Here is an 11421-nt window from a genome sequence, read left to right on the forward strand (position 1 = left end):
TGTGTCAGTCAGTGTTTAGGTGTGGGTGTGTGTCAGTCAGTGTTTAGGTGTGCTGTGTGTCAGTCAGTGTTTAGGTGTGGATGTGGGTCAGTCAGTGTTTAGGTGTGGGTGTGTGTCAGTCAGTGTTTAGGTGTGGGTTTGTGTCAGTCAGTGTTTAGGTGTGGGTGTGTGTCAGTCAGTGTTTAGGTGTGGGTGTGTGTCAGTCAGTGGTTAGGTGTGGTGTGGGTCAGTCAGTGGTTAGGTGTGGGTTTGGGTCAGTCAGTGTTTAGGTGTGGGTGTGTGTCAGTCAGTGTTTAGGTGTGGGTTTGTGTCAGTCAGTGTTTAGGTGTGGGTGTGTGTCAGTCAGTGTTTAGGTGTGGGTGTGTGTCAGACACTGTTTAGGTGTGGGATTGTGTCAGTCAGTGTTTAGGTATCGGTGTGTGTCAGACACTGTTTAGGTGTGGGATTGTGTCAGTTAGTGTTTAGGTGTGTGGGTCAGTCAGTGGTTAGGTGTAGTGAGGGTCAGTCAGTGTTTAGGTGTGGGTTTGGGTCAGTCAGTGTTTAGGTGTGGGTGTGGGTCAGTCAGTGTTTAGGTGTGGGTTTGGGTCAGTCAGTGGTTAGGTGTGTGTTTGGGTCAGTCAGTGGTTATGTGTGGGTTTGGGTCAGTCAGTGTTTAGGTGTGGGATTGTGTCAGTCAGTGTTTAGGTGTGTGGGTCAGACAGTGTTTAGGTGTGGTGTGGGTCAGTCAGTGTTTAGGTGTGGTGTGGGTCAGTCAGTGTTTAGGTGTGGGATTGGGTCTGTCAGTGTTTAGGTGTGGGTTTGGGTCAGTCAGTGGTTAGGTGTGGGTTTGGGTCAGTCAGTGTTTAGGTGTGGGTGTGGGTCAGTCAGTGTTTAGGTGTGGTGTGGGTCAGTCCATGTTTAGGTGTGGGATTGGGTCAGTTAGTGTTTAGGTGTGGTGTGGGTCAGTCTGTGTTTTGGTGTGGTTTTGTGTCAGTCAGTGGTTAGGTGTCGTTTTGTGTCAGTCAATGTTTAGGTGTGGGTTTGGGTCAGTCAGTGTTTAGGTGTGGGATTGGGTCAGTCAGTGTTTAGGTGTGGGTTTGGGTCAGTCAGTGTTTAGGTGTGGGATTGGGTCAGTCAGTGTTTAGGTGTGGGTTTGGGTCAGTCAGTGGTTAGGTGTGGGATTCGGTCAGTCAGTGTTTAGGTGTGGTGTGGGTCAGTCAGTGGTTAGGTGTGGGTTTGGGTCAGTCAGTGTTTACGTGTGGGTTTGGGTCAGTCAGTGGTTAGGTGTGGGTTTGGGTCAGTCAGTGTTTAGGTGTGGGTGTGGGTCAGTCAGTGTTTAGGTGTGGGTTTGGATCAGTCAGTGTTTAGGTGTGGGTGTGGGTTTGTCAGTGTTTAGGTGCGGGTTTGGATCAGTCAGTGTTTAGGTGTGATGTGGGTCAGTCAGTGTTTAGGTGTGGTGTGTGTCAGTCAGTGGTTAGGTGTGGGTTTGGATCAGTCAGTGTTTAGGTGTGATGTGGGTCAGTCAGTGTTTAGGTGTGGTGTGTGTCAGTCAGTGTTTAGGTGTGGGTGTGGGTCAGTCAGTGGTTTGGTGTGGGTGTGTGTCAGTCAGTGTTTAGGTGTGGGTGTGTGTCTGACACTGTTTAGGTGTGGGATTGTGTCAGTCAGTGTTTAGGTGTGTGGGTCAGTCAGTGGTTAGGTGTAGTGAGGGTCAGTCAGTGTTTAGGTGTGGGTTTGGGTCAGTCAGTGTTTAGGTGTGGGTGCGGGTCAGTCAGTGTTTAGGTGTGGGTTTGGGTCAGTCAGTGGTTAGGTGTGTGTTTGGGTCAGTCAGTGGTTAGGTGTGGGTTTGGGTCAGTCAGTGTTTAGGTGTGGGATTGTGTCAGTCAGTGTTTAGGTGTGGTGTGTGTCAGTCAGTGTTTAGGTGTGGTGTGGGTCAGTCAGTGTTTAGGTGTGGTGTGGGTCAGTCAGTGATTAGGTGTGGGTTTGGTTCAGTCAGTGTTTAGGTGTGGGTTTGGGTCAGTCAGTGTTTAGGTGTGGTGTGGGTCAGTCAGTGTTTAGGTGCGGGTGTGGGTCAGTCAGTGTTTAGGTGTGGGTTTGGGTCAGTCAGTGTTTAGGTGTGGGTTTGGGTCAGTCAGTGTTTAGGTGTGGGTTTGGGTCAGTCAGTGTTTAGGTGTGGTGTGGGTCAGTCAGTGTTTAGGTGTGGGTGTGGGTCAGTCAGTGTTTAGGTGTGGGTGTGGGTCAGTCAGTGTTCAGGTGTGGTGTGGGTCAGTGAGTGTTTCGGTGTGGGTTTTTGTCAGTCAGAGGTTAGGTGTAGTGAGGGTCAGTCAGTGTTCAGGTGTGGTTTGGGTCAGTCAGTGATTAGGTGTGGGTTTTTGTCAGTCAGAGGTTAGGTGTAGTGAGGGTCAGTCAGTGTTCAGGTGTGGTTTGGGTCAGTCAGTGTTTAGGTGTGGTGTGTGTCAGTCTGTGTTTAGGTGTGGGTGTGGGTTTGGGTCAGTCAGTGTTTAGGTGTGGTTTGGGTCAGTCAGTGTTTAGGTGTGGAGTGGCTCAGTCAGTGGTACGTGTTGGTTTGGATCAGTCAGTGTTTAGGTGTGGGTTTGTGTCAGTCAGAGGTTAGGTGTAGTGAGGGTCAGTCAGTGTTCAGGTGTGGTTTGGGTCAGTCAGTGTTTAGGTGTGGTGTGTGTCAGTCTGTGTTTAGGTGTGGGTGTGGGTTTGGGTCAGTCAGTGTTTAGGTGTGGTTTGGGTCAGTCAGTGTTTAGGTGTGGAGTGGCTCAGTCAGTGGTACGTGTTGGTTTGGATCAGTCAGTGTTTAGGTGTGGGTTTGTGTCAGTCAGTGGTTAGTTGTGGTGTGGGTCAGTCAGTGTTTAGGTATGGATGTGTGTCAGTCAGTGATTAGGTGTGGGTTCGGTTCAGTCAGTGTTTAGGTGTGGTGTGGGTCAGTCTGTGTTTAGGTGTGGGTGTGTGTCAGTCAGTGTTTAGGTGTGGGTTTGGTTCAGTCAGTGTTTAGGTGTGGTGTGGGTCAGTCAGTGTTTTGGTGTGGGTTTGTGTCAGTCAGTGTTTAGGTGTGGGTTTGGATCAGTCAGTGTTCAGGTGTGGTGTGGGTCAGTCAGTGTTTAGGTGTGGGTTTTTGTCAGTCAGTGGTTAGGTGTAGTGAGGGTCAGTCAGTGTTCAGGTGTGGTGTGGGTCAGTCTGTGTTTAGGTGTGGGTGTGGGTCAGTCAGTGTTTAGGTGTGGGTGTGGGTCAGTCAGTGTTTAGGTGTGGGTGTGTGTCAGACAGTGTTTAGGTGTGGGGTTGGGTCAGTCAGTGGTTAGGTGTGGTGTTGGTCAGTCAGTGTTTAGGTGTGGGTTTGGGTCAGTCAGTGTTCAGGTGTGGGATTGGGTCAGTCACTGGTTAGGTGTGGGTGTGTGTCAGTCAGTGTTTAGGTGTGGTGTGGGTCAGTCAGTTTTTAGGTGTGGTGTTAGTCAGTCAGTGTTTAGGTGTGGGTTTGGGTCAGTCAGTGGTTAGGTGTGGGTGTGTGTCACTGTTTAGGTGTGGGTTTTGGTCAGTCAGTGGTTAGGTGTGGGTTTGGGTCAGTCAGTGTTTAGGTGTGGGTTTGGGTCAGTCAGTGTTCAGGTGTGGGATTGGGTCAGTCAGTGGTTAGGTGTGGGTGTGTGTCAGTCAGTGTTTAGGTGTGGTGTGATTCAGTCAGTGTTTAGGTGTGGGTTTGGGTCAGGCAGTGGTTAGGTGTGGGTGTGTGTCAGTGTTTATGTGTGGGTTTGGGTCAGTCCGTGGTTAGGTGTGGGTTTGGGTTAGTCAGTGTTTAGGTGTGGGTTTGGGTCAGTCAGTGTTTAGGTGTGGGTTTTGGTCAGTCAGTGGTTAGGTGTGGGTTTGGGTCAGTCAGTGGTTAGGTGTGGGTTTGGATCAGTCAGTGGTTAGGTGTGGGTTTGGGTCAGTTAGTGTTTAGGTGTGTGTTTGCGTCAGTCAGTGTTTACGTGTGGGTATGGGTCAGTCAGTGGTTAGGTGTGGGTTTGGGTCAGTCAGTGGTTAGGTGTGGGATTCGGTCAGTCAGTGTTTAGGTGTGGTGTGGGTCAGTCAGTGGTTAGGTGTGGGTTTGGGTCAGTCAGTGTTTACGTGTGGGTTTGGGTCAGTCAGTGGTTAGGTGTGGGTTTGGGTCAGTCAGTGTTTAGGTGTGGGTGTGGGTCAGTCAGTGTTTAGGTGTGGGTTTGGATCAGTCAGTGTTTAGGTGTGGGTGTGGGTTAGTCAGTGTTTAGGTGTGGGTTTGGATCAGTCAGTGGTTAGGTGTGGGTTTGGATCAGTCAGTGTTTAGGTGTGATGTGGGTCAGTCAGTGTTTAGGTGTGGTGTGTGTCAGTCAGTGGTTAGGTGTGGGTTTGGATCAGTCAGTATTTAGGTGTGATGTGGGTCAGTCAGTGGTTAGGTGTGGGTGTGGGTCAGTCAGTGGTTTGGTGTGGGTGTGTGTCAGTCAGTGTTTAGGTGTGGGTGTGTGTCTGACACTGTTTAGGTGTGGGATTGTGTCAGTCAGTGTTTAGTTATCGGTGTGTGTCAGACACTGTTTAGGTGTGGGATTGTGTCAGTCAGTGTTTAGGTGTGTGGGTCAGTCAGTGGTTAGGTGTAGTGAGGGTCAGTCAGTGTTTAGGTGTGGGTTTGGGTCAGTCAGTGTTTAGGTGTGGGTGCGGGTCAGTCAGTGTTTAGGTGTGGGTTTGGGTCAGTCAGTGGTTAGGTGTGTGTTTGGGTCAGTCAGTGGTTAGGTGTGGGTTTGGGTCAGTCAGTGTTTAGGTGTGGGATTGTGTCAGTCAGTGTTTAGGTGTGTGGGTCAGACAGTGTTTAGGTGTGGTGTGGGTCAGTCAGTGTTTAGGTGTGGTGTGGGTCAGTCAGTGTTTAGGTGTGGTGTGGGTCAGTCAGTGTTTAGGTGTGGGTGTGGGTCAGTCAGTGATTAGGTGTGGGTTTGGTTCAGTCAGTGTTTAGGTGTGGTGTGGGTCAGTCAGTGTTTAGGTGTGGTGTGGGTCAGTCAGTGGTTAGGTGTGTGTTTGGGTCAGTCAGTGTTTAGGTGTGGGTTTGGGTCAGTCAGTGGTTAGGTGTGTGTTTGGGTCAGTCAGTGTTTAGGTGTGGGTTTGGGTCAGTCAGTGTTTAGGTGTGGTGTGGGTCAGTCAGTGTTCAGGTGTGGTGTGTGTCAGTCAGTGTTTAGGTGTGGGTGTGTGTCAGTCAATGTTTAGGTGTGTGTTTGGGTCAGTCAGTGATTAGGTGTGGGTTTGGTTCAGTCAGTGTTTAGGTGTGGGTTTGGGTCAGTCAGTGTTTAGGTGTGGTGTGGGTCAGTCAGTGTTTAGGTGTGGTGTGTGTCAGTCTGTGTTTAGGTGTGGTGAGGGTCAGTCAGTGTTCAGGTGTGGTTTGGGTCAGTCAGTGTTTAGGTGTGGTGTGTGTCAGTCTGTGTTTAGGTGTGGGTGTGGGTTTGGGTCAGTCAGTGTTTAGGTGTGGGTGTGGGTCAGTCAGTGTTTAGGTGTGGGTTTGGGTCAGTCAGTGTTTAGGTGTGGTGTGGGTCAGTCAGTGTTTAGGTGTGGTGAGGGTCAGTCAGTGTTCAGGTGTGGTTTGGGTCAGTCAGTGTTTAGGTGTGGTGTGTGTCAGTCTGTGTTTAGGTGTGGGTGTGGGTTTGGGTCAGTCAGTGGTTAGGTGTGGGTTTGGGTCAGTCAGTGGTTAGGTATGGGTTTCGGTCAGTCAGTGGTTAGGTGTGGTGTGGGTCAGTCAGTGTTTAGGTGTGGTGTGGGTCAGTCAGTGTTTAGGTGTGGGTTTGGGTCAATCAGTGTTTAGGTGTGGGTGTGTGTCAGTCAGTGGTTAGGTGTGATGTGAGTCAGTCAGTGTTTAGGTGTGGGTTTGGGTCAGTCAGTGGTTAGGTGTGGGTGTGTGTCAGTCAGTGTTTAGGTGTGGTGTGGGTCAGTCAGTGTTTAGACGTGGGCGTGGGTCAGTCAGTGTTTAGGTGCGGGTGTGTGTCAGTCAGTGTTTAGGTGTGTGGGTCAGTCAGTGTTTAGGTGTGGTGTGTGTCAGTCTGTGTTTAGGTGTGGGTGTGGGTTTGGGTCAGTCAGTGTTTAGGTGTGGGTTTGTGTCAGTCAGTGGTTAGTTGTGGTGTGGGTCAGTCAGTGTTTAGGTATGGATGTGTGTCAGTCAGTGATTAGGTGTGGGTTTGGTTCAGTCAGTGGTTAGTTGTGGTGTGGGTCAGTGAGTGTTTCGGTGTGGGTTTTTGTCAGTCAGTGGTTAGGTGTAGTGAGGGTCAGTCAGTGTTCAGGTGTGGTTTGGGTCAGTCAGTGATTAGGTGTGGGTTTTTGTCAGTCAGAGGTTAGGTGTAGTGAGGGTCAGTCAGTGTTCAGGTGTGGTTTGGGTCAGTCAGTGTTTAGGTGTGGTGTGTGTCAGTCTGTGTTTAGGTGTGGGTGTGGGTTTGGGTCAGTCAGTGTTTAGGTGTGGTTTGGGTCAGTCAGTGTTTAGGTGTGGAGTGGCTCAGTCAGTGGTACGTGTTGGTTTGGATCAGTCAGTGTTTAGGTGTGGGTTTGTGTCAGTCAGAGGTTAGGTGTAGTGAGGGTCAGTCAGTGTTCAGGTGTGGTTTGGGTCAGTCAGTGTTTAGGTGTGGTGTGTGTCAGTCTGTGTTTAGGTGTGGGTGTGGGTTTGGGTCAGTCAGTGTTTAGGTGTGGTTTGGGTCAGTCAGTGTTTAGGTGTGGAGTGGCTCAGTCAGTGGTACGTGTTGGTTTGGATCAGTCAGTGTTTAGGTGTGGGTTTGTGTCAGTCAGTGGTTAGTTGTGGTGTGGGTCAGTCAGTGTTTAGGTATGGATGTGTGTCAGTCAGTGATTAGGTGTGGGTTCGGTTCAGTCAGTGTTTAGGTGTGGTGTGGGTCAGTCTGTGTTTAGGTGTGGGTGTGTGTCAGTCAGTGTTTAGGTGTGGGTTTGGTTCAGTCAGTGTTTAGGTGTGGTGTGGGTCAGTCAGTGTTTTGGTGTGGGTTTGTGTCAGTCAGTGTTTAGGTGTGGGTTTGGATCAGTCAGTGTTCAGGTGTGGTGTGGGTCAGTCAGTGTTTAGGTGTGGGTTTTTGTCAGTCAGTGGTTAGGTGTAGTGAGGGTCAGTCAGTGTTCAGGTGTGGTGTGGGTCAGTCTGTGTTTAGGTGTGGGTGTGGGTCAGTCAGTGTTTAGGTGTGGGTGTGGGTCAGTCAGTGTTTAGGTGTGGGTGTGTGTCAGACAGTGTTTAGGTGTGGGGTTGGGTCAGTCAGTGGTTAGGTGTGGTGTTGGTCAGTCAGTGTTTAGGTGTGGGTTTGGGTCAGTCAGTGTTCAGGTGTGGGATTGGGTCAGTCACTGGTTAGGTGTGGGTGTGTGTCAGTCAGTGTTTAGGTGTGGTGTGGGTCAGTCAGTTTTTAGGTGTGGTGTTAGTCAGTCAGTGTTTAGGTGTGGGTTTGGGTCAGTCAGTGGTTAGGTGTGGGTGTGTGTCACTGTTTAGGTGTGGGTTTTGGTCAGTCAGTGGTTAGGTGTGGGTTTGGGTCAGTCAGTGTTTAGGTGTGGTGTTGGTCAGTCAGTGTTTAGGTGTGGGTTTGGGTCAGTCAGTGTTCAGGTGTGGGATTGGGTCAGTCAGTGGTTAGGTGTGGGTGTGTGTCAGTCAGTGTTTAGGTGTGGTGTGATTCAGTCAGTGTTTAGGTGTGGGTTTGGGTCAGGCAGTGGTTAGGTGTGGGTGTGTGTCAGTGTTTATGTGTGGGTTTGGGTCAGTCCGTGGTTAGGTGTGGGTTTGGGTTAGTCAGTGTTTAGGTGTGGGTTTGGGTCAGTCAGTGTTTAGGTGTGGGTTTTGGTCAGTCAGTGGTTAGGTGTGGGTTTGGGTCAGTCAGTGGTTAGGTGTGGGTTTGGATCAGTCAGTGGTTAGGTGTGGGTTTGGGTCAGTTAGTGTTTAGGTGTGTGTTTGCGTCAGTCAGTGTTTACGTGTGGGTTTGGGTCAGTCAGTGGTTAGGTGTGGGTTTGGGTCAGTTAGTGGTTAGGTGTGGGATTCGGTCAGTCAGTGTTTAGGTGTGGTGTGGGTCAGTCAGTGGTTAGGTGTGGGTTTGGGTCAGTCAATGTTTACGTGTGGGTTTGGGTCAGTCAGTGGTTAGGTGTGGGTTTGGGTCAGTCAGTGTTTAGGTGTGGGTGTGGGTCAGTCAGTGTTTAGGTGTGGGTTTGGATCAGTCAGTGTTTAGGTGTGGGTGTGGGTTAGTCAGTGTTTAGGTGTGGGTTTGGATCAGTCAGTGGTTAGGTGTGGGTTTGGATCAGTCAGTGTTTAGGTGTGATGTGGGTCAGTCAGTGTTTAGGTGTGGTGTGTGTCAGTCAGTGGTTAGGTGTGGGTTTGGATCAGTCAGTATTTAGGTGTGATGTGGGTCAGTCAGTGTTTAGGTGTGGTGTGTGTCAGTCAGTGGTTAGGTGTGGGTGTGGGTCAGTCAGTGGTTTGGTGTGGGTGTGTGTCAGTCAGTGTTTAGGTGTGGGTGTGTGTCTGACACTGTTTAGGTGTGGGATTGTGTCAGTCAGTGTTTAGTTATCGGTGTGTGTCAGACACTGTTTAGGTGTGGGATTGTGTCAGTCAGTGTTTAGGTGTGTGGGTCAGTCAGTGGTTAGGTGTAGTGAGGGTCAGTCAATGTTTAGGTGTGGGTTTGGGTCAGTCAGTGTTTAGGTGTGGGTGCGGGTCAGTCAGTGTTTAGGTGTGGGTTTGGGTCAGTCAGTGGTTAGGTGTGTGTTTGGGTCAGTCAGTGGTTAGGTGTGGGTTTGGGTCAGTCAGTGTTTAGGTGTGGGATTGTGTCAGTCAGTGTTTAGGTGTGTGGGTCAGACAGTGTTTAGGTGTGGTGTGGGTCAGTCAGTGTTTAGGTGTGGTGTGGGTCAGTCAGTGTTTAGGTGTGGTGTGGGTCAGTCAGTGTTTAGGTGTGGGTGTGGGTCAGTCAGTGATTAGGTGTGGGTTTGGTTCAGTCAGTGTTTAGGTGTGGTGTGGGTCAGTCAGTGTTTAGGTGTGGTGTGGGTCAGTCAGTGGTTAGGTGTGTGTTTGGGTCAGTCAGTGTTTAGGTGTGGGTTTGGGTCAGTCAGTGGTTAGGTGTGTGTTTGGGTCAGTCAGTGTTTAGGTGTGGGTTTGGGTCAGTCAGTGTTTAGGTGTGGTGTGGGTCAGTCAGTGTTCAGGTGTGGTGTGTGTCAGTCAGTGTTTAGGTGTGGGTGTGTGTCAGTCAATGTTTAGGTGTGTGTTTGGGTCAGTCAGTGATTAGGTGTGGGTTTGGTTCAGTCAGTGTTTAGGTGTGGGTTTGGGTCAGTCAGTGTTTAGGTGTGGTGTGGGTCAGTCAGTGTTTAGGTGTGGTGTGTGTCAGTCTGTGTTTAGGTGTGGTGAGGGTCAGTCAGTGTTCAGGTGTGGTTTGGGTCAGTCAGTGTTTAGGTGTGGTGTGTGTCAGTCTGTGTTTAGGTGTGGGTGTGGGTTTGGGTCAGTCAGTGTTTAGGTGTGGGTGTGGGTCAGTCAGTGTTTAGGTGTGGGTTTGGGTCAGTCAGTGTTTAGGTGTGGTGTGGGTCAGTCAGTGTTTAGGTGTGGTGAGGGTCAGTCAGTGTTCAGGTGTGGTTTGGGTCAGTCAGTGTTTAGGTGTGGTGTGTGTCAGTCTGTGTTTAGGTGTGGGTGTGGGTTTGGGTCAGTCAGTGGTTAGGTGTGGGTTTGGGTCAGTCAGTGGTTAGGTATGGGTTTCGGTCAGTCAGTGGTTAGGTGTGGTGTGGGTCAGTCAGTGTTTAGGTGTGGTGTGGGTCAGTCAGTGTTTAGGTGTGGGTTTGGGTCAATCATTGTTTAGGTGTGGGTGTGTGTCAGTCAGTGGTTAGGTGTGATGTGAGTCAGTCAGTGTTTAGGTGTGGGTTTGGGTCAGTCAGTGGTTAGGTGTGGGTGTGTGTCAGTCAGTGTTTAGGTGTGGTGTGGGTCAGTCAGTGTTTAGACGTGGGCGTGGGTCAGTCAGTGTTTAGGTGCGGGTGTGTGTCAGTCAGTGTTTAGGTGTGTGGGTCAGTCAGTGTTTAGGTGTGGTGTGTGTCAGTCTGTGTTTAGGTGTGGGTGTGGGTTTGGGTCAGTCAGTGTTTAGGTGTGGGTTTGGGTCAGTCAGTGTTTAGGTGTGGGTTTGTGTCAGTCAGTGTTTAGGTGTGGGTTTGGTTCAGTCAGTGGTTAGTTGTGGTGTGTGTCAGTCAGTGATTAGGTGTGGGTTTGGTTCAGTCAGTGTTTAGGTGTGGGTTTGGGTCAGTCAGTGGTTAGGTGTGGGTTTGGATCAGTCAGTGGTTAGGTGTGGGTTTGGGTCAGTCAGTGTTCAGGTGTGGTGTGGGTCAGTCAGTGTTTCGGTGTGGGTTTTTGTCAGTCAGTGGTTAGGTGTGGTGTGTGTTAGTCAGTGGTTAGGTGTGGGGTTGCGTCAGTCAGTGGTTAGGTGTGGGTTTGGGTCAGTCAGTGTTTAGGTGTGGTGTTGGTCAGTCAGTGTTTAGGTGTGGGTTTGGGTCAGTCAGTGTTCAGGTGTGGGATTGGGTCAGTCACTGGTTAGGTGTGGGTGTGTGTCAGTCAGTGTTTAGGTGTGGTGTGGGTCAGTCAGTTTTTAGGTGTGGTGTTAGTCAGTCAGTGTTTAGGTGTGGGTTTGGGTCAGTCAGTGGTTAGGTGTGGGTGTGTGTCACTGTTTAGGTGTGGGTTTTGGTCAGTCAGTGGTTAGGTGTGGGTTTGGGTCAGTCAGTGTTTAGGTGTGGTGTTGGTCAGTCAGTGTTTAGGTGTGGGTTTGGGTCAGTCAGTGTTCAGGTGTGGGATTGGGTCAGTCAGTGGTTAGGTGTGGGTGTGTGTCAGTCAGTGTTTAGGTGTGGTGTGATTCAGTCAGTGTTTAGGTGTGGGTTTGGGTCAGTCAGTGTTTAGGTGTGGTATGGATCAGTCAGTGTTTAGGTGTGGAGTGGCTCAGTCAGTGGTACGTGTTGGTTTGGATCAGTCCGTGGTTAGGTGTGGGTTTGGGTTAGTCAGTGTTTAGGTGTGGGTTTGGGTCAGTCAGTGTTTAGGTGTGGGTTTTGGTCAGTCAGTGGTTAGGTGTGGGTTTGGGTCAGTCAGTGGTTAGGTGTGGGTTTGGATCAGTCAGTGGTTAGGTGTGGGTTTGGGTCAGTTAGTGTTTAGGTGTGTGTTTGCGTCAGTCAGTGTTTACGTGTGGGTTTGGGTCAGTCAGTGGTTAGGTGTGGGTTTGGGTCAGTCAGTGTTTAGGTGTGGGTTTGGATCAGTCAGTGGTTAGGTGTGGGTTTGGATCAGTCAGTGTTTAGGTGTGATGTGGGTCAGTTAGTGTTTAGGTGTGGTGTGTGTCAGTCAGTGGTTAGGTGTGGGTGTGGGTCAGTCAGTGGTTAGGTGTGGGTTTGGGTCAGTCAGTGTTTAGGTGTGGGTTTGGATCAGTCAGTGTTTAGGTGTGATGTGGGTCAGTCAGTGTTTAGGTGTGGTGTGTGTCAGTCAGTGGTTAG

General features: G+C 50.2%; 2 long non-coding RNA genes across 3 annotated transcripts; both read left to right on the top strand.

Annotated features, from left to right (window-relative positions):
• The first annotated feature begins 2105 nt into the window (after positions 1–2105).
• Positions 2106–5991, top strand: LOC132396502 (uncharacterized). 2 transcript variants are annotated; one of them, XR_009512995.1, is made up of 4 exons: positions 2106–2179; positions 2373–2644; positions 3312–4333; positions 4389–5991. It is a non-coding gene; the product is annotated as an uncharacterized LOC132396502 (long non-coding RNA). The 2 variants fall into 2 exon arrangements; XR_009512994.1 differs by having other exon boundaries at positions 2166–2644.
• Positions 5992–6030: 39 nt separating this feature from the next.
• Positions 6031–8573, top strand: LOC132396501 (uncharacterized). The gene is made up of 3 exons (XR_009512993.1): positions 6031–6354; positions 6497–6578; positions 7246–8573. It is a non-coding gene; the product is annotated as an uncharacterized LOC132396501 (long non-coding RNA).
• The last annotated feature ends 2848 nt before the right edge of the window (positions 8574–11421 follow it).

Source organism: Hypanus sabinus, chromosome 7 (genome assembly GCF_030144855.1).
Source record: "Hypanus sabinus isolate sHypSab1 chromosome 7, sHypSab1.hap1, whole genome shotgun sequence".
Classification (NCBI taxonomy): Eukaryota; Metazoa; Chordata; class Chondrichthyes; order Myliobatiformes; family Dasyatidae; genus Hypanus; species Hypanus sabinus.